At 46.4% G+C, this 22,240-nt stretch overlaps 1 protein-coding gene across 1 annotated transcript in view; it reads left to right on the plus strand.

Annotated features, from left to right (window-relative positions):
* The first annotated feature begins 7,429 nt into the window (after positions 1–7,429).
* LOC309642141 ((E2-independent) E3 ubiquitin-conjugating enzyme FATS) overlaps positions 7,430–22,240 on the plus strand; it is a 383,737-nt gene continuing 368,926 nt past the window's right edge. The window contains exon 1 of the mRNA XM_082423192.1: positions 7,430–12,343. The gene's annotated coding sequence lies outside the window, so the exon portion shown is untranslated. The remainder of the gene's footprint in view (positions 12,344–22,240) is intronic.

Here is a 22,240-nt window from a genome sequence, read left to right on the forward strand (position 1 = left end):
AATCAAAATGCAGAAGAGTTCCATCACTCCAAATTATTCCATCAGGCTGCTCCTTTGTGGTCAGCCTTCTCCCAACCCCTAGCCCCTGGTAACCACTGATCTGTTTTTTAATCCCCATAATTTTGCTTCTTCAAATTTAAATTTAAATTAATTAAAATTAAATAAAATTAAAAATTCAGTTTGTCAGTTGCACTAACTACATTTCATGCACTCGGTAGCCATGAGTGGCTAATGGCTAACATTTTGGATAATGCAGATATAAAATAGTTCCATCATTCCAGAAAGTTCTATTGGGCAGCACTGGTAAAAGTACGTGTATTCAGTGATTCTTAAAAGTTTGGGGGGTCGTATCCCCTCTACGGATCCTCTTCCTAGAAAAAGGCACATAATACAGACGTGCAAAAAAATCTGGTGCACGTTTTCAGGGCCTCTGTTGATCCCTCCAAGCCCCACCCTAAGGGTTAAGATTGCCAAATTTCATGTAAACTCGAAAAGTCTAAAAGCTTTTTCCTCCAGTCTAGTTTTCCGCTTTGTGTCTTCAAATTAGACAGCAGACCAAAGCATTATCTTGTAACCTTGCTGTTTCCCTTTAATAGGCCATGCTGACAGGCAATTATCCATGCAGATTACTCCATGCACGGCATCTGCCTGCTGGGCCGCCCGTTCTGAGTTGCAGGAATGAGCGTTTGGAAATCATCATTATTAGTAAATACGAATCGGGGGTGTTTGAAACGACTTAATGGAAGTTTAGCTTCTCGCCCATTAAATCTTCTTGTTAAAATCTAATGGTAAAGTCATTTCAGAATAAGCTTAGACGGTAAAAAAAAAGGTAGCTTGTTCCTTACAACGGTGTTCTCGGCAATTTTTGCCCAGATCAATTTCATTCTGAAAGCTGCTTTTTTCCATTCTGCAATTTAGGTGCAAGAATTGTGTTGGCTTACTGATGCTGTCCTGTCCGCAATTTCTGTTTGATTCTGGATCCTGCTGGGCTCCCCTGAAGACGTGGGGAAACCTTCCTCTGTTGCGGAGTGTCCTTTGTTTACAAAATGCCCCATGCAAAATGCGAAAGGGCCTGGCTTAACTGTTGTGAACGGATGCTCATGTGTGGGTCCTGGATCATCTGTGCAACGCGATTCCATCAAAGGAGAACATTTTAGTGACTTGCGTACACACACACTTCCTTAGAGCAGAATAAACCATAACACTTAAAGAGCTTACCTGGTCCACGTTTTAATGTCTCCTCTGATAACAAGGCCTGTTCCTTTGTGACCAGGTGTCTTCTGGGATCTCCAGGTCCCATGCCATCTAGGATAACAGTGACTCAACTACCCATTCTGGGCCTCTGGAAACCAAAAAGACTATCTGCCAGTGACTGCAAACAGCCCATGGCTTAGCTTCCCATGAGAGGATCAGACCAGAATTCTTGATTTCCTGCTTGGAAGATTCTCCTTCTGTGCTCTGCCTCTTGTGATTATTCCTTATGTCTGCATCACGGTGAGCCCACCTCCGACCCTACACCTCCCTTCCAGCTGCCATGAATATAGGCTGCTTCCACGTGGAAGAACTCTTCCTGAAATTTACGGTCCTAAGGAGTAGTGCCTTTGTGCAGCAAGCGTTCAAAAACCCCACATTATGTACTGCTGCTCTTAAGGGCACGTTAGAGCCTCCGCAGATTCAGCCAGGCGGTGCCCTGCCTTCTGCCAGCTTCCTGGCTCCAATCTTCCGCTCCCTCTCTCTTCCCCTTTCTCTCTTCTCTCCCCTGAGGTGTGAATAGATCTTGCTAAAAGATACTCCTAATGCAGAACAGCTTGTGCCCTGTCTTCTGTGCCCTTGGCTCTTGCTAGCTCCCACATCCTCGGGACCTCATTTCTATTCCATATTCACCAGAACGTTTGGGTTGCAAATGACAGAAACTGAACTCAAATTAGCTTAAGGGGGGAAAAAAGTATTCCATCGACTCACAAAACCCAAGGGGAAATAGCGGGGTGAGGGCCATCTTCTGGGCTGACTTGAGGGCCTCAAGTGTTTTCTCGCTGTCCTTTCAGCCTCTCACAGTTTGGGGGATTTTTATACAATCAGCTTTCTCCAGGTAGTGGAGACATGGCTTCAGGCAGTCATGGACTCCCATTTGGCCAGCTTGCCTCCAGCAAGGAAACCAAGACCTTTCCCCAGTACCTTCAGGTAAAACACTGAAGGTAAAACCTACAGGTAAAACACTGATTGGCCCACCTTGGGTTACACACACCCACCCCTGGACCAATCACAGTGGACAGAGGACAGGGGATTGCCACCTTGGTTGAGTTCCCTCCCCTGCAATTAGGGAAGTATATTCCAGATCCAGATCCAGGGGATGGGAAGCCAGCAGGATAAAAACAACAGCTGGTGCACATAGCAAGCTGTTCATCAACATGTTTACCTCCACAAGAGCAGCTCCAGACGAGGAAACTAGAGCTGGATATCCCAACACGTTGCAGACCTCATGACTCACCCACAAGAGAGGCGAGGCCAGAACCAGGTAACTCACCGTTTCTGCCTCTAGGAAGGGTTGGTAGCCCCGCAATCTATCCATACCCATCTGGACATTTTCAAAAGTCATAACAGATGCCAACTCACTGCTTTTCTGTGCCTATTTTATTTGTGAGATATTTTTTGTCAGTTCTAAATCATTTGTTGGCATGGAATTGTTTTTGCTGGACCTAAAATGAGAGCACGTTTCATGGAGTAGTTGTAGGTCATTAGCCTGAGCAGCTTTTGAGAAACCATTTAACGTTCTGCCAGGTAGCATTAGGAACCGATCATGTAAGACAGAGGAGGATGTGGCTGAACCTTTTCTCAGATGCAAATCCAAAACGGGCAAAAGCAACCATCCCTGTCGTTAGCCAGAAGGCAGCACGGGTTCCAACCCACATACACTGGGGTCAAAGAAAGATGCACCCAGGAGCAGGAATATGGGAGGAAAAGCATCTGGCTTGCTGGTGAGATCATGGATCCCAGGTGAGAGTACACCCAGCAGTTGAGTTCTCTCCCTGATGTAGGAATCCACTGGCAGCCCCTGTGATGGTTCTAGGGGGGAATTCACAACTTCAAGAGCTGAATGGATGAATGAGTGAATGAATGAATTGAAGGTAGTTATGATTGCTAGGAATGCTTTTTTTTTTAATACCTGAAATTTTGTACCTTTTGACTCCCTTTACCCATTTCACCCCTCCCCCCTACCCTCTACTTCTGGCAACCACGAATCTTTTCTCTATATCTATAAGCTTTTTTTTTTTTTTTTTAAAGATTCCACATATAAATGAGATCATATGGTATTTATCTTTGTCTGACTTACTTCACTTAACATAATGCCTTCAAGGCCCATCTATTTTTTCACAAATGGCAAGATTTTATTCTTTTTTTATGGTGGAATAATATTTCATTGTGTATATACACCACATTTTCTTTATCAATTCACCCGTTGATGGACACGTAGGCTGTTTCTATGTCTTGGCTATTGAAACTAATGCTGCAGTGGCAGATATTTCTTCAAGATAGTAACTTTTTTCCTTTGGATATGGACCCAGAAGCGATATTGCTGGATCATGTGGTAGTTCTATTTTTAATTTTTTGAGGAACCTCCGTACTGTTTTACATAGTGGCTGCACCAATCTGCTTTCCCATCAACAGTGCACAAGGCTTTGGGTTTTCCTTCTCAGCTGTATTATTTGGGGGATTACAGGTGGATTCTGCTTCCCCATCAATGTGATGGCTCAAGAAGAACTCCTTACTGCTGTGCAGGTCTTGTACTGTGAACTCCAGCAGGGGCCTTTCACATCACTCTCTATGGCAAAGGGGTGCCCTGCAGTTGTTCAGTGCACAACCTGCATGGCTGTACATGGCCACCCCATCAGTCTCAAACCCCATAGACCTCCTCATCAAATCACTATACCCATCTGTGAAAGGGCTGAGCACCACCCACTACAGGAACAGTGGATACACACAGGGGAACGTCTGAGTGTAACAGACAAAACACAAAATTTTACGTAGTTCTGTTAAATTTCTGTTGACGTTTGTTGAGACATCTACCGCCTCATAAACTTTGTTTTCAATTATATATGCTCACAAGCTGTTCCTTTTTTGATATATTTAGGAAAAGTTCAGTCACATTTTCAGAATTGTAATGATTTCCCATAAAATATCTGATTCTGAACTTTTGTATCTATACAGCACAAATAACATAATGGCAAGCTAATCATGCTACATATTACCTTCCTTTATGCTGTAGTTAAAGTTATTAAAGCTTTCCAAACAGTTTCTTTTCAATATCATAAATAAAGATCCTGGGGTACAGGCTATTTTAAAATATATACATAACCTGGAGGCCCAGTATTTACTTATGTTTCTAAAACACATCATATTTCTTCTCAGCCCAGTTTCTTCAATAATATTAGTACAGAGGTGGCATCTTTAAAAATGCTCTCTTCCCCAGGGGTCTAGTACAATTGGAAAAGGTACAGTAGGTAGAACAGAACTCCCCAGGTACTGGATCTGGGGTAGGTCGTGATATGGAGGTTTAGCTGGAAGAGAACCGTGCATCTCGGCAGACCACAGTTTAATCACCCTAAACAAGGAGGGTTTCTGTTTTTCTAAAGGAGAGGCCGAGGATGTGTGGTTTGGCGTGACCAGGGCGTAACCCTTCTGCTCTAATGATCTTCGCAAAGCTAGCAATGAAGAAAGTCTCTATCCTTTACGAAGGTGGTGAGAAGGATGAAGAGGGTGTCCAGAGATCAGTGGGGGTACCCGGAACCTGGATATGTGAGGCAGGGCCGCTTGGTGCCAGCTGACAAGTGAACAGGAGTCTGGGAGTCTCCCCCCTCATTCAGGCTTTCACGCCCAGAGGTTTCCAGAGGCACTGCCAGCTCTGGGCAGAGTGGGCTGCAGGAGAGGCAGGGGCCTCTGGGACTATGAAAGCTGGCATTCCCTCAAGCACTCATTCGTTCCTTCATTCATCCACACATCCATCTAATTTCTTAGTCACCCACAATTTGCCCTAAATCTCTTTCGAAATAAGGCAGGTTTGAAATCAGGCAGCAAGACAGGCAGCATGGGTGGCTCGGATTACTGCCATACACGCTGTTCGGGGCGGTACACCAGACACAAACCTGCCTGCAAGATGCTGCCAGACCAGCGGGAAAGTGAGACGCGTGAGGACAGAGAAGCCACAGCAAAGGGTAGAAAGAAGACTTCATGAATAGAAAGAGAATGGAAGGAATGAGGACGGGTCTCAAACGGGGCTGTTTGACTACCAGCTGGAGGGTGGGGTGGTTTTATCCAGCTATAATTTTCTTGCAGGATCTTCCAACACCACATCTTTGATCACCTCACTCCTGTGCTTGGAAACCATCAATGGCTCCCTTTTACCTGCAGAATGAATGACAACTGCGTTGGCATTGCATTCAAGGGTGTTCCAAAGTGACCCCCTTCTGCGTTTCTGGAACGATCTCACATTCTCTCCCTCCTACCTTTCATGCCCCGACCTGATGATCTCACAGTCTATTTCCATTGTCCTTCCCTTCCTCTCCTCTTCCCTGAAACTGGCGTGGGGACGCCCCCTTTCCCCCACCCCATAGCGCCAGGAGAGGGGTGATGATGTGGTGGGTTTGCCTGGAAGCCTGGGGAGAGCCAGTGAGTTGGGGAAGAGAGAGACCAAGACATTCAGAGGGCATGGCACCTGGCGCCATCTGGGGCCTGAGAGTAGGCACCGTTGGAGTCTCGTGTGCAGGATTGGTGGGAATTAAGGAGACCCTAAATGGGGACCCAGGCTGAGAACATCATTTGCCTGGCTACCTTTCTAAGCAAGTTTAATTGCTGGATTTCAGAAATGCTAACAAATCAAAGGAAACGTGCACTGGAAGTTCTGGCGGAGATTGATTCCAGTGCTTTTATAACGAAATGGTATCGTGATAAAATGTTTTACCCTATCTTTGTGAACTCAAATGACTAACGCTTCAATGAGTGATTTACAAAGCGACTTTGGTCCCCATGACAGCAACGTTTTAGACATTGTTAAATAAAACCTTCAAGATTTTTCTTTAGAAATGAAACATTAGAGGAAATATATGAATATAGGTCGGTTTCCTTGGGCATGCCATCCAGAAGGTGTGTCCATGTGGGGGGCACATTAGCAGTAATAACCACAACCATTGGGGCTTTCTGGCTGTCACAGGACTTCCAAGGACCCTTGGAAAATCCTTCCTACACACACCGGGTACTAGAATCCCTAGAGTGAATTCACACCATGTACACTGAGAAATTTCCTTGGTGGAACTCAGAAGGGTCCCTCCCTTCCAACCACAGTAGCTTTGCTCCGGGGGCAGCATTTAGGAGTTCCCGTCCCACTGCCTTCCTTTCCCCTCTGCACCAGGAGCAGCTATAAATCCTCCTCATCCTCCCGCCCTGACCTCTTCATCCCAGGAGCCACAACCAGAGCTGAATCCCCACGTCAGTCATGGGTGAAGCTCAAGCTGCATCTTAATGAGATGGAAAATAGCACCTAAGTATTTCTTAGAGGATCGTAAATAAATTAGTTATTGATTGTAAAATGCCTTGGCAATGTAACGGGGGAGGCAGTGCAGTGTACGGGCCTGAATCATTAACAGGAAAAGCAGAGGGAGGGGCTCTGGTCCCATTCTTCCACTGACCCCTGGTATCTGGAAACTAACTCAGTCCTTGATCACTAGAAAGGGGCAGCTGCCATGGGGCTTGGGGCCCGCACTCCTCTGTAGCACACACCCCAAAGCCCTCCGGGTGTGGTAAAACCTCCTGGACACGCAGGTATCACCAGAACCCCCTCTTCAGGAAAACCAGAAACAGCAATCTCAGCTGGCTGTTGACAGAGAGGTGACTATAGATCACTTCCTCTTAGAAAAAAAAAAGCTTTATGATTTTTTTATATAGAACCGGTAGTAGATGCTAGCTATAGAAAATCCGGCAAGCACCGAGAAGCAGAAAGGAGACTCAAGTAACATAAACTCATCACCCAAAGACAGTTAACATTCTTGCTGTTTTCTTCTGGTCTTGTATTCAAATTCTTTGATTTTTTAAAAATGCCTTTACCATAATAGTCTTCATATGACTTTATATGGCATAGACGATTTTGTTTCCCATTAATATTAGATCATAAGCATTTCTAACGTTATTATAAGTGCTGAATAAACATCATTTTAAATAGCAACTTAGTGCATTACAATTCTATTATTTTCTCAACCGTTTCGTGATTGTCAGACATTTAAGCTCTAGATCATTTGTTTTCGGCAATGATAAGCAAGTGAATAAATGGAACCTCCAGATGATGGGCTTAGAAATTAACGTATAACCCCACAGCAGGAGGGGCCCTTCCCTTCCCAGCCTCCAGGGGGAGCAGTTAAGGGAGCCACAGTGGTTTCCATGGGGCCTATTAATGCCTGGCTTTGGAGATCAAATGTTAGTCCACACGCCATGTGATGCCACAGAGGAGGGCTCACAGGCACTTGTTAAATTGTCATTCATTCATTCATTCATTCAGTCTTTCAACAATTACCGTGCACATCCACGCATTGTACAGCTCTGAGGATACACTGGCTGAGCACACTGATGGAGGCTGGTCACTTAGGGCCAAGTGGGTTTCAAGCCGGCGATGGGGAGGAGGCGCCTGGAGCTTCCTGGGGGGCCCGACGTCCTTCCAGCAACAGGTAGTGTCGGGGGGCAGGTGGTCAGGACACCCCCTCCCATCCTGTGTGTGTGGCTGGTCCATGAGGCTGTAGCAGCAGGTGTAATTAAAGAGATGTATGCTAATTTCCAACTCGGTTAGGGGATATTAACTTAGACAGATGAACCTCTCCTTTCCCAATAATTAGGTATCCAAACAAACACACGCTTTTCTCCCCAGTTAAATGAATGGAAGCTTTAAACTCTGGAGCTCGATTTCAACATGCCCTATTTGTTACTGGTTTCCACTTCACTGCTTCCTTTAACTTCACGAAAACAAACGACACTATAAAGAAGCATAATAAAATCATAACAGTAAAAATATCCTTTTGATTTTTAGAGGACAGAAAACGCTCATTTTCAAAGGGAAAAAAAGACCCCATGTTCACCTTACATGTCACATTCTTTCCAAGAGAATATAGTTTAAAGAGCTCAGGGGATGATGGCATCCAGGTGGCACATTTCAAAATTATATTTAACCTAAAGCAGTAATGCCCATGCCTTCGGTATATAACAGATGGACCATGTCAAGCAAAGTTGTTTTTTATTAAATTAGTGGAAGAAGGAAGTACACTTGATGAATTTATTTATACACTCTTCGGTATAGGCCAGTGCTTCCCAAAGCACGGCACCTGTACTACATGGACTAAAAGCGTGATGCTTTCAGTGCCAGGAAGGCAAAGGCCTTTTATTTTCCTGTCTGTGGCTGCAGCCTGTGTGTGCACACAGCTGGCTGGCCCTGGTGTGGCAGACCGGGAGCGGGTGAGGATGGGGCCCAGGAAACCATGCTCCTTTGCCTCCTGCATCCACTGGTTTGGACTTGAGGGATATTTCCAAAATGAGGGTCACTGGGCTTGGCACAGACCACCTCTCTGCTGTCCAGGACATGGCATGGTATGGATGGAACTGCAGTGTGCCATGCAGTGTAGACCAGTGAGCCTACTTAAGCGAACACAAAGTGAGAAGTTATAAAAATAGGTAGGTTTACCATCAGTGTATGTGACATTGTAATGGTGTCTACATATGCACGTGGGACTCCTGCTCAAATTCAGAATGAGAAACCAGGGTCACGGGCAGAACCCCATCTGTAAGCAGACCCCCAGCAAAGAACAAGCCTGGTGACCCTCATGCCTCGCTCTAAAATTCCACTGATAGCTACTGTTTGAATTAAGACTCCAAGGCCCCCTCGCCCCCCAAATCATGAGCGTGCCCCTGAGAGGCTGTCGCAATAAACGCAGGACTTCACATAATCATACTTGGACTCCAACAGGCCGTGAAGCATTGGCACACAGACAGGAAGGACGTGATGGGGAGGGTACGGGTCATGTGGCCCGGAGAGAGTGGAGGCCCACCTGGAGGAGAGCTGGACCAAGACGGAGAGGTCCACAGAAGCAGAAACCCCAAGTGATCCGGGTGGTCGGTGCCGGAACCCCTGATGGGCTCCAGCTTTCTCGACCCCAAGGGCCCCGCCCCACGGTGGGATCACCACAGCCCAGGCAACTCAGGTGGGTCTGATGATGAGTCACCAGGGTGAGGGGACATCCCCTGGTGTGATGTCGGGTCACACCGTGGACTCAGAGTCTGGCCCCGGGAGGTGGTTACAACTGTGGTCAGGGGTCAGGGTTTCCTTCCCCGGTGACAACACAGGTGGGAAACCGCACGGGTTACCGCCCCAACAATGACAACAAAACCCAGCCCAACAGATGCACGGAATGTCTTTGATGGAGGCCTTCCATATTGTCAATCACTCAGCCTTTCATGAGGAAACTTTCAAGACAGGAACTGCTATCATTATTCCCATTTCACAGATGAGGAAACTGAGAGGTTAAAAGACAGAAGACACAGCAGATGAAGGTGGGAAACTGGGCTTCAGCCTCAGGGTCAGACTCCAGGTCCACCACCCACTGTGTCCCCAGCGTCCCTTCAGCAAACAGTGTGATGAGGAAGGATGGAGAATGTGTGGGACGTGCTCTTTCACACAGCAGCGGTTGTGCTGTCTTTTTCCACTTTTAGGTACGCTTGGGGGACAAGGCACAGTGCCTCTCTTCTCCAGACAGGGTTGGGCTGTGACAACACATCAACACAACAAAATCACACTTTGTGGGGTCATCAGACAGACCTGGGTAGGATTTGGATGTGCTCTTTTCTGTGTGATTTTGGACATATTATCCCATTGTCTGCTCCTTGTTTTCTTTGTGGGTAAATGAGAGTAATCTGTCCCCCGCTCCCAGTGCTGTGAGGTTGTCCATTTCCCCAGCAGACCCCTTGAGGGGCCAGGCTTTGCCCTCCTCTGTTTAACCTGCCATAGGCTGGGGGACCCTGGCCTTTCAGACTTCAATGGACCCCACCCTCCTCTTTCACTCCCAGGCTGTTTTTGTGATCCCGAGGGGCTTTAGTTCTCGCGGTCGGTCCTGCGGCTTCTGGGGTCCTGCCCTTGCTGGCCACCACCCTCCCACTGCCACCCTGCTCCAGAGGTGGTATTCAGCCCCTCGTCTGTCCCCTCATCTCTCCTGTACCACTCACTCAAGGCAGATAGACCCGAGTCTGGCTGGGGATGAGGGAGTTGGTGTCACAACAATGCAGTGTTGACATGAGACATCTTTGTCCTTCAGAGCCCACTGGGCACAGTGCCCCAGACACGCCCCATTAGCCTTCCACCCCCATGTCCCCCACGGTCTGTTCTGCTTTGTGCTCCTCTTCTACAGTGTAAGTTAGGGATTTCTTTGTTTTGCTGCCTCTTTTTCTAATTCAGAGATCACAAACCGGTGGTCTACGGCCCAATACTTTCAGCTCACGGGTGTGCTTTGTTTGTTCCAGAGCCTTTGGGAGTTTTTGAACTAGAGACCAATATTTAACATTGGGTACACTGCCGAAGTTTGAGTTTCTCTGGAAAATTTGGACAATCTGGCAAAACCAGCACCCCTTCCTGTGTCAATCTGTCCCATGAAGGGGGTCCGTGTTGTCCATTTGGCCAGAGTCCTGGCACTCCTGCCACCTGACAGCAGGCAGCTGGGGAATCCTCTTGCGGGCTGACCCGTGGCCTTTGGTCTCGCTGTGCACAACGCAAAAGGCTGATCAAATTATTCTCCTAAGCCCAGGCAGGTGCTGATGGCAGCTGTTAATATTTGTCTGTCTGTCTATCTATTTATCCATTCATCCATCTATCATCTATCTATCCAACTATCATTTATCTATTGATCCATCATTTGTCTTATTTATTTATTTTTGGCTACGTTGGGTCTTTGTTGCTGTGCACGGGCTTTCTCTAGTTGCGGCGAGCGGGGGCTACTCTTCTTTGCGGTGTGCAGGCTTCTCACTGCGGTGGCTTCTCTTGTTGTGGCTCGCGGGCTCTAGAGCGTTGGCTCAGTAGCTGTGGCACACGGGCTTAGTTGCTCCGTGGCATGTGGGATCTTCCCGGACCAGGGCTCGAACCCGTGTCCCCCGCATTGGTAGGTGGATTCCCAACCACTGTGCCACCAGGGAAGTCCATTGTTTGTCTTTTTTGACCCTATCACCCATGCATCTGCAGCACTTAGCACAGTGCCTGGCACACAGTAGGTATTCAGTAAATATCTGCCAAACAAATTGACAAGTATGTTATAGATGATGCAGCCAAGGCTCAAACAGGCTGAATTAGCGGCTTGCCCCGGGGGCCCACAAATGGGGGAGCCAGACCCTGACTCCAACGTTCTTAGGGAACCCTTGGCTCCCTCTCACCTCTGGGCCAGGTTGGTTGGAGCTTGTTCTGGCCACCATAGCTCCTCTCTCTGCACCTTCCTCACCCCCGCCTGTCCCAGTGCTGCCTTTGCTCAGGTAACTGTCAAATGGTTAATTGCATCTTCCTGGTGACCACTGGGTAGGCACCTCTGTGTCCACAGAGGCCTTTCAGGTTGGGGCTCCATGGAGAGACGCCCCCTTTCCTCTAAAGAGTCCATATTTCCACGGATGTTTATCAAACAAGGCCTAGCCCTGACCGAAGTGTCTTGGTCTTTCCCGCCTGCCTCCACTGGCTTTTTCTAGAGCTCAACCGTGACAACGGTAACAACGGCCACTACTTACTGCTCACTCCCTGCGGGCCACAGACTGTGTGTCCTCTCATGTCACTGGGACAGCAGCCCTCGGTTGGTTAAGGCCACACAGTTAGTCAGACACACTGCCAGGACTTGACCTTAACCTTGCGCTTGACCTCTAGATGAGGTCCGACTATGGCCCATGGGCCAAATCCAGCCACTGCCCATTTCCTGTATTTTGTGTGGTTCTTGCGATAAGAAATTTTACATTTTTTAAGTGGTTAAAAAAAAAAGCAAAAGAGGAATCCTATTTTGTAATACATAAAAATTACATGAAATTCAGATGTCAGTGTCCATAAAGTTTTGTCTGAACGTAGCCTATGGCTTAGGTATCGTCTCTGGCTGATTTCAAGCAGCATCAGCTGAGCTGAGTGGTTGCCCACCTGAGCTCGTGTGACTCACAGAGTCTGAGGTGTTAACCATCTGGCCCTTTGCAGGAAAAGCTTGCCCGTTCCTGCTCTAGGCGGAGACCCAGCATCCAGGTTCTGGGGGCTGATGCTCAGAGCCCAGGCATCTCCGGAGAGGAGCTGTGAGCATGGAGAACGCGGGTGAGCGGTGCTGTGAACAGCACGGGCCCTGGGGGTGAGGGGATGTCGAGGTGGGGAGGGGGCCGGGGACGGCCTCAGGGGTGTTACAGCACAATCAGGTGCTGTGTGTCCTTACCCGGCAGCCCTCGGTCAGCCCGCAAACATCTGTTGGCCCAGACCATGCTGTGGCGAGAATGGGGGCTCTCAGGACAGTGCCACCTTGCTCTCAGGGTGACCCTCAAGGATGGGCAGCAGTCACTATAGTGTTATGATGGGCATAGCCAGTTCAGGGCTAATTTATGTGCTTTGCGCTTGTACCGACTGGTTATCCAGGAGGGTAGATGCAAAACCTTACTCAGTATGTTTTCGAGGGGAGGGGGAGTGGGAGAGAGTAAGTTAGTCAAGGGTTAAAAGCGAACCACACCCTCTTTTCCCACCCCAAACAGGCGTGTGCTCGTGCACCCCTGTGCCCCCAACACGCATCCACATTGGAACCATGTGGACACAGAATTAGTTGAATCCCAGGGGCCGAAAGGGCCTTAAATAGCACGTACTATGGTGCTTTTCAAATTTTAACGTGTGCACGAACCACGTGGAGAATCTCGTTAAGCTGTGGGTTCTGAATCAATAGGTCCGGGGTGGGTCTGAGATTCTGTGTTTCTAACAGGTGCCAGGTGCTGCTCTGGCTCCAGGTAAGGACCGCCCTGAAGCATGAGGCTCTCGTGCTGGGGTTTTCCCCGTGCGGTTTCTGGACCAGTAAGTAACAGAAGCTGGAGACCTGCTAGAACTGCAGTTACTCAGACCCCATCCCAAGCCCTCAGATAAGAATTTCGGGGTCCAGCCTGGTCCTCTGTGATTAATATGTCCTGCAATGATTGGGACACTGACTCAGGTCTGAGAACTGCCTCTCTGGTCCCTTATTCCAGCTCCCCCTCCTCTGCCCTGAATGTCCTCCCATCTGTTCTGAAGCCAGCTGGGCTTCCTGCCACGACTTGAGAGAATCATTAACCATCCTCTGATACCTAAATCCCGGAGGCCTCTCACCTGCAGCAGGTGAAGCAGCGTTGCCCTTGGGAGAAGCAGCTCAATTATAAGCCGATGCTGGCAATTGTTAGCCTCGGCCTGGGTAATTTTCCATTTGGGGGCTTGTTTTTGAACCAACTGCTTGCTTCCTCTGTCTACAGTGTCTTAGTATGCAGGCACTGTCGCTCTCTTGGAAGGGAGTCACGTGGGGTGGGCAGGGGTGCCAGTCTCAGCTGTTCTGGGACGCCTGCCAGGCTCTGTGAAATGCACCCACCAGGGCCGCACCCCCCCACCCCCCGCCAGGCATTTCCTAAGCTGACACCTTATATTTTAAATCACGACATCCCAAACCTACCCTCCCAATGTTGTGTTAATCTGTTCAAGCATTTTTATGTGATGCAGCAATAAGAGAGAGAACCATAATTTTATCCTTAATAAAAGCATAAATTACATGTTTCAGAGAGTAGAAAATTATTGCAGAGATGAAGAGTTAGTTTCCTAGGAACCTAGCTAAAGCCTCTTTCTAGAGAGTGAGAAAGTTAACCTAAAACCTATTGGAGAGTTTATGTTTGTACTGCTGTTAATTCCTATTATGAAAATATTAAATTTTTATTTTCATGATAGGTTTTAATCTGTAAAATTGCCCTTGTGTTAGCAGGTGGAGCTCTGGGATTCTGGAGCCCTTATTTTGACTTTTGGCTCTTAAATAAATGAAGATTTAAAAAAATGTCGTGGGTAATACTAAAATAGAAGGTAGTTAGATTTTACAGTGACTATAATTGTGATTACAATTAGATGACTGTAACGATACAAAAGACACATTATCTTTATAATTTATGATCCTCCTGGACCAAACTCAACATCTTAAAAATGCAACATTTCAGTACCATCTGGGAGATTTGCCCAACAAAATTATGTATAAACAAAGTTCTTTATTGACTCGCTGAGATCCAAGTGGAATCAATTATGTATTATTGTTGTCTTTGTTGGCACTGCAAAGTGTACGGCAGCTAAAGACCCGCATTCCGTAAATCATCCAAGTGTAATTTCCCCAGGGGCTAAGTTTGGTGGAAACAAAGCATTGTTGGTATTTTCTGCTTAGATGTTTTGATCCTATTCAGAGAGTGAGTCTATCCATTTTCCTTGAGATCCCCAGTGAAACTTGCCAGGTTCACCAAATTGGGCATCAAGTCTTGCCCTGGAGGCTTCAGATCCTTGGAGTGTGTGGTGCGCATGTGTGAGGGGGAGGTGGCTTCCGGTGATTGCATGTCAAGCTACGGCCTTTCAGTTCCATGATTTTCACTTGTGCACCCTCAACGTCAAAATTCGGAGGAGTATTTTGCAACGTAAGTGAAAGATCGTACTGAGCTATATGTCACTGAAGGAAAAATCACTTGATTTCAGAAATGTGACCAAAAAACCCCCCTCAAACCCTGTGGACCTAGAATTTATATTCTGTTATTCTGCGGATAGTTATCTCAGAGCTCACGAGGGAAGATCCTCTGAAATAGTCCACCGACAACTAAAATACAGTGGCAGTACTCATCTCGAAGAAAGCGATGGTACCACAGAGGAGATTGATGATCGTTTCGTGTTGACTTGATCAGAGAGGAACATCACGGTGAGTGGCCCCAGGAGAACTGGCCAGGGCTTTCCCAGCTTGCGCCTTCACTGAAGCCGTGTCTGTAGTCGGCTGGCCCCCAGGCAGAGGTGACGAACTGGTGGACCTGGGATGGCTCTCCACCTGCTCTGGTGTTGGTCTAGACTGGGTCAGGAGCGGCTTCTTAGGTGGCCCTCTACCTCTCGTCTTTAATATATTCATTCTGCCAACATTCCCGAGCCTCCATTAGGAGCCCACCATGGGGCTGTTATTGTCAACATCAGCCGGGCAGGGCGTGAGACAGCAGTTGAGCAATGATAGTTAGTGTGGCCAGTTCCTGGTGGGGGAACCCCATAGGGATGGAGCTGCTCCATGAATGTGACCCAGAGGCTAAAGGGATGAGAGGTGAGCCGGGTGAAGCGGGAGGAGGGGACTGGATGAGGCTATGCTGGGCCGGGAGGTGAGGGTCCAGAGGGAACCTCTGAGGACTGAGTGGGTCTGAGGGTGATGAAGGAAGCGGAACCTGGGGAGGTTGGTGGGAACAGACTTGTGAAGAGCCCGCCTCTATCCTGAGGGCACTGGGGACACGCCACGGGTTTATTTCAAGTGGGGGCAGTGACGAGTCAGACTTGCAGTCCAGCACACTCTCTGGCTGCTTGCAGAGCACAAGGGGAGGGGCATTTAGGAAGCAGATGACGATTTGGACCCAGTAGGGTCAGGTCAGATAGAAGATTCCAGATGTGCAGGTGCATGTTTGCAACAGTTGACTTGAACGAGAAACACTTGGCTGTAGACTTGCTCTTTGCAAGCAGGTGGGGTCGGTACTGGAATCTCCACTTTCCTAGGACAAGTCTTCCTCACCTCTCCTTCTCGAATGTCTTCACTTCTCCTGTGGTGATTTTTGATCTTGCAGACGGGGCCATACTACCCTTTGATAAGAGATGCACTTTCATATCTTCCTAGCCTTCAGTGTTCTCCTGGTTCTCTCCCCAGGGGGGACACCAGGACCCCTGCTTCCTAAATCCTGGTAGGGGGAAGAGGAAAGGCTTCGCTTCTCCAGGGCGGTGGCCAAGACTGTATTGTTTTGACCATGAATATCCAGAATTTTCCCTTGGCTCATCGAAAGCACTGAGTAAATGCCTGCTATTGTTTTTATTATATGCTTTTATCAATAATAATATCCTTAGGTCTATAATAGATGCCCAATAAATATTTGCTGAATATTGAGCATCAGATAAATGAGGGTTGTGCTAACTGATAAAAAAATTGTGGCTTAATAATTAACTTTGGAACAAGGAAGTATTGGGTTAGCCAAAAAGTTCGTTCGGGTTTTTCCATAACATCTTACAAAAACCGGAACAAACTTTTGGGCCAACCCAATATTTTTAGTTCAGCATTTTTCTCTTGGTGAACTACTGTACTCTAGTAAAGATTTTCATCTCTTTCTAGCTTGTAAGATGAGACAGTTTTGGGAAACCAAGGATCCGGGATTCTTTGATCTTTGAGTAGGTGAAGCTGATATCTTAAATGTCCTTTTTCTTTCTCTCTTCCTCTCTTGCTTTTTCCCTCTCTCTCTCTCTCTTTCCTGCCTTGTGGAGGGTCTATAGATAATGAAGCCATTTTATCATTTTGAGACAGTCTCAAGCCCAAACAAAAGGCTTTGCAAGGAGCAGTAAATCTGGCTGCCTGGGAACCCCTGCCCTGAGTGACAATCCAGCCTGATGTCCTCAGCTGTCATCAGACCTTCTTGGGATAAATATTCCCAGGAGGAAGGTCTCTGTTCCTTCCAAAACAGCCCTGAACACATCATTCATTAGGAAATTGCTGGTCTCCTGTGTGTGTCAAGATGCCAAATTCCCCTCAGCAGAGCCTTAGAGTTTCTTTTTGAAAGAACTGTTAAGCTTCCTCTTACTAAACATCAAAAAACCATGTAAACTATGGTTATCCCTTGAGACTCGATAGCCAGGAAGCTCAGAGCTATCTATGTTCGGTGAACAGCCCCAGTAGTGCATTGTCAGTAATTCTTAGTAACATTGCATTTCTTACCTGTTAGCAAACATGTTTGCATATGGTTTTTAATTGGATTCTTACAACATTGCTTGAGGGCAATGCCGAAATCATCCCCATTTTACAGATGGGAAATAAATGCTTAGATGGATTGATGGACTCGTCCATGGCTGGTGAGTGATAATGTTGACCAAGGATCCTGGAATCATGCTCTTCTTCTTTCTTTTCTTTGTTTTTAAAGGTTTAATTTTATTTATTTTTTTAATTTTGGTTGCGTTGGGTCTTTGTTGCTGTCGCGGTATTTCTCTAGTTGCGGCAAGCGGGGGCTACTCTTCATTGAGGTGCACGGGCTTCTCATTGTGGTGGCTTCTCTTGTTGCGGAGCACGGGCTCTAGGCGCACGGGCTTCAGTAGTTGTGGCACGCAGGCTCAGTAGTTGTGGCACACGGGCTTAGTTGCTCTGCGGCATGTGGGATCTTCCCGGACCAGGGCACGAACCTGTGTCCCCTGCACTGGCAGGCAGATTCTTCACCACTGTGCCACCAGGGAAGTCCTGCTCTTCTTCTTTCTTTACTTGCTTCTATTTGCTGGTGGCTCCAGAGATACCCGGTCAGGGTGCTGTATCCTTAATAACTAAGAACAGAATATGGACAATTAAATTCGGTCTTTCCTGAGCAATAATAAGAACTATGCCTGGCAGTGTTGTTTACAATATACACTGAAAGCCTTAAACTCAATAAATATTTATGTAAACATAGCTCTTACTAAAGATTTAGAAGTTCGTTGCAAAGACTGTTTCTAAATGTTAACAACTCTGAATAATTCTTATTGTATTAAAAATGTATGTTATGAGATCCAGACTGAATAAACAAGGGTGATGTGACTGTTTTTCCATGTTCTGGGGGAGATGTGCATTTCATCCAGTTTGACAGGTAGTCATAGAGGCCCTACTATGTATTGGGCTGAGCAGGAAAGGCATGATGAGTAACCTATGATCTGTCCATGTGTGTCACACAAGTTAACCAGGTAGCAAGAGAAATACCAACTCACCACCAGACGAGGCAGATGTAGGAGGGCTGTCAGTGGGGAGGCAGAAGGAAGCAGGGCTCATGGGGCCTCTGGGCCGCTTGGTTCATCCCACTAAACCCTCATGGGAACCCTTCTGAGTGGGAGTGGCTGCATCTATTTTACAGATGGGATTCTGAGGAGTTTACTCAACATCACATAGTGAACGAGAAGCAGAACTGGCTTCCAGCTCTGGTGGGAAAGCCCAAGCACTTTCCAGGACCCCATGAAACTCCATATACCCTTCTGGTTTCCTTAAGAGAGGTGGCAGGTGTATCAGGTGTAGAAAAACAGATGTGGGCACGGTCAGGGAGAACGGGTGGTGGGAGGTGGGATGGGAGTGCAGAAATCTCTGTCTGGAGGGGATAAGTAGCCTGTGAGGGTTAGTTTGAAGGAAGAATGGCTCTCAACAGACTTGGTGGGGTAGCGTTGATTTTCTTCCAGTTTATTGAGCTATAGCTGACATACAGCACTGTATAGGCATAATGATTTGACTTACATACATCATGAAATGATCATCACAATAAGTTGAGTAAACATCGATCATCCCACTGGCGGGGGCGGGGGGGGGTGCATTTTTGCAGAGAGAACAACCGAAGCAAAACAAAAGAGGGAGGAAGGCACAGATGCTGCTGGGTGCTGATCTGTTGTAATAACAGAAGTGAGACTAAGGGGCAGGTGTAGCTCTGGGGTGTGGGTAAGGACACCCATGTTGGAATCAGACCAGCATGAGTCTGAATCCTGGCCCCAACATTAGTTATCACTGCGACTGTGTGATAAGAAACTTGTCAGAGAAGAACTTAGCGCAGTGCCTGCCCAGCACAGAGGAGATGCTTCGTGAGTAGGGGACGTGTGGTGCCACACACTTGTCAAGAAATGGGAAGCATTTCAGGATTTTGGGGACACAAAAAGATGTGGTCTGTGCCATTGGGATCCTAGGTCTCAGGATCTATTGGTTCTGAGCCTTAAGAGAGCTAAACCTTTTTTTTTTAATTATTAATCCATTTTTTTTTTTCTTACAAGGCTTCATTCTAGTTTACTGTTAATGAGAGCTGGCCATAGCAACTCAGTGAAAAAATGGGAAACGATGTTTAATTCTTTATTATTGTTGCCTGTCTCCAAACTGGCACATTTCTCAAACTTTCAAAAAAAAAGTGGGCAGAGATTGTTGTTGTTTTAAATGCTTTGTATGTTAACTTATCTAGAGAGGGGTCACCTATTAGAATCGTGATGATTGTGGACTTGGACCAAATACCTGTATTTCCCCTTAGCTTTCTTTTGGGTATCACAGTGCTTGCTTTTTTTTTTTTTTTTTTTTATTGAAGTATAGTTGATTTACAATATTGTGTTAATTTCTGCTGTACAGCAAAGTGACTCTGTTATACATATATATATATTCTTTTTCATATTCTTTTCCATTATGGTTTATCACAGGATATGGAATAGAGTTCCCTGTGCTATACAGTAGGACCTTGTTGTTTATCCATTCTCTATATAATAGTTTGCACCTGCTAATCCCAAACTCCCAATCCATCCCTCCCTCCCCCCACCCCAGGCAACCACAAGTCTGTGCTCTATGTCTGTGAGTCTGTTTCTGCTTCGTAGATAAATTCATTTGTGTCATATTTTAGAATCCACATATAAGTGATATATAGTATGGTATTTGTCTTTCTCTTTCTGACTTACTTCACTTAATATGATAATCTCTAGGTCCGTCTATGTTGTTGCAAATGGCAGTATTTCATTCCTTGGTATATATGTACCACATCTTTATCCATTCCTCTATCTATGGACATTTAGGCTGCTATGAACATAGGGGTGCAGGTATCATTTTGAATTTTATTTTTGTCCAGATATATTGGGTGTCACAGTTCTGTCACTGTTTCTGGGGTTGCTCCTGCCCCCTCCCAGAATCCCTGTATCTCGTTCCACTTAACCTGTAACTACAAATGTTTTTTTTTCCTCCAAAGTGTTCATTTATTTAATTTCATAAAATTAAGAGAAAAGAGAAGGAAAAAGCCATAATTCATTATTCTAATTTTTTTTTTCATTTTGCAGTCTTTGTGCATCTGTATATTTATTTAGGTACAGTTGTAAACCTCTGCTAGTGTAGAACCTGGTTCAGAACCACAGTTACTATGATTTATTGTGTTTCCCGAGTGCTAGGCGTAGGACAGAGGGCTTTACGTCTACAGAAAGTGTAACAAGGTTCTGAGCCCTGGTCGTAGGTTCAAATCCCTGCTCTCTCCTGCACTAACCCTGTGAATAGAGATAAACCTGAAACGACAGCTAGCTTTTACTGATTCCTTTGAGCAAGCCATGGGCTAAATACTCCCATACATTCTTTATTTGTCAAACACCTCTATCAAGTATGTGACATTTTTATTCCCATTTTATAGAAGAAATAGAAACTGACAGCAGGTAAGTATATAGCTTGCCCAGGGTCACAGAGCTAAGTTCATAATTAGCATTTGTCTTGTAGCGTTTTGAATCAATCTCCTGTGAACAGAGCACAGACATTTGAATTAATCAATGAGTGAAGTTTGTCCCAGAAAAATGTATTTTTCTGATTCTTAAGAGTGAAGCCATGTAGACACATTTAAAAGTCATCAGAGATGCTGGATTTCAGAAAGCTCTAAGACCCCTTTCTCCAGTCTGTACTCATCACGGAAAAAGGTCTTTAAGATAGAGTGTTACAATTCATGGAAAGATCCCCAGTTGATTGGTATGTAATGGGAAGGATGTGTGTGTGGAAGAAAAAAACAATCTTGGCAAACCTCCAGCGGAGGAGTGGATGCATCCGTTATGCAACGCATTTGTCATGACTGGGGTTCACACATGTCACCAGGAAACGATGTCCCTTGCACCTTAAACGCATGTAAAGTCATCTCTGGCTCTGCCCTTGCCAAGGATTCAGGCTGCATCTAAGGATTTGGCACTGAGGTGCCAAAGGCGGATGGTGTCTTGTCAGAAGAGAAGATCCAAATGAAAGCTTGGAGCTGAAAAGAACCAGCTGGAAGAAACCCAGAAGCCAACACAGGGCCTGGCACAGGGGCTGCTCAATAAATCCTGGAAAGAGGATAAGCCAAGTGGCTGAGTTTCAGAGAATGGAGAGCAAGACAGCATCAGAGAGAAGCAAAGCCAAGGAGAAGCATCAGGGGAAAGAAGGTTCTAGAATGAGGGTGGGGCTCCTCAGTGCACCCTCCTGTGACACAAGCCTCAGCAGGTGGGCACTCACAGGGACCCTGGCTGTATGCCCATCTTCTGGCCTGGCCTCGGCCTTGTCCTTTGACCCTGGCAGCTGGAATACGATGACCTGGACCATGAGCCCCTCTGGTCCAGCTTCCCAGCGCCATTGGTTGGGATGTGGACTTGACTCTGGGTTGGCCTTTCTGGGACTTCACTAGAAACCTGGGTGATTACCCAGTGCCCTTAACTTGGTCACTGAAATTCCAAACTGTTTCCTGGTGGGAACAGAAATCCCTGCTCAGCACTCAGCTTTCCTGCCGTCCCCCCCTCTACTTGGAGTCCCGTTGGTCACATATACAGTTCAGGGCCAGCCAATGATTTGGAGGTGAGATTATTCAGTCACGGAGCTCCCCTTTCTGTGCCTCCCTCCTTTATTGGATTTCCTCCTTAATTTCTTACAGCCCGGCAGCCCCGAATTTCTCCCGATTCCTCTCGCCAACAGGTTGTGACTTTCCTTGAGAGCTAAGGGACCCCCACCATGCGGGGCAGAGTGTTCTGGAAGGAAAAGCAATTCAACGTGGATCACACCCCTGTGACTCCTTTCTTTCAAGGGTTGAACTACCTCCAGTTTCTGCCTAATTTTGGTTGCTCTCCAGTGCCTCCAAAAATTATATGTTAAAGATTTTTGTCCAGAGTTTATAATTATTACAACCAACATGAGGCTTAGTCTGTATGACCAGAAGGCAGAACTCTGATAAGTTTATAGCTTTATTTTTCACATTTTGTTTTGCCCCAGCTATATTTCTGAATTTTGGTTGTTTCCAATATGATTTAAATTCTTCTCTTTTCCCATTTGGGGGGCTTGAGTAACTTCCGACCCTATAACACTGGGCTCCCAAACTAATTAAAAACTTCTTTTTAATTAAAAATTTTTTTACATTGGAAAATTTTTAGATGTTTTATTTATGTTATGAGGTTTTGTGAGCATTTTATGAATTGTGAAAGCAGTAGTGCCTTCTTTTTTAATTTAGTTTT

The sequence above is a fragment of the Balaenoptera physalus genome (assembly GCF_965194825.1).
Source record: "Balaenoptera physalus genome assembly, chromosome: 14".
NCBI classification, from domain to species: Eukaryota; Metazoa; Chordata; class Mammalia; order Artiodactyla; family Balaenopteridae; genus Balaenoptera; species Balaenoptera physalus.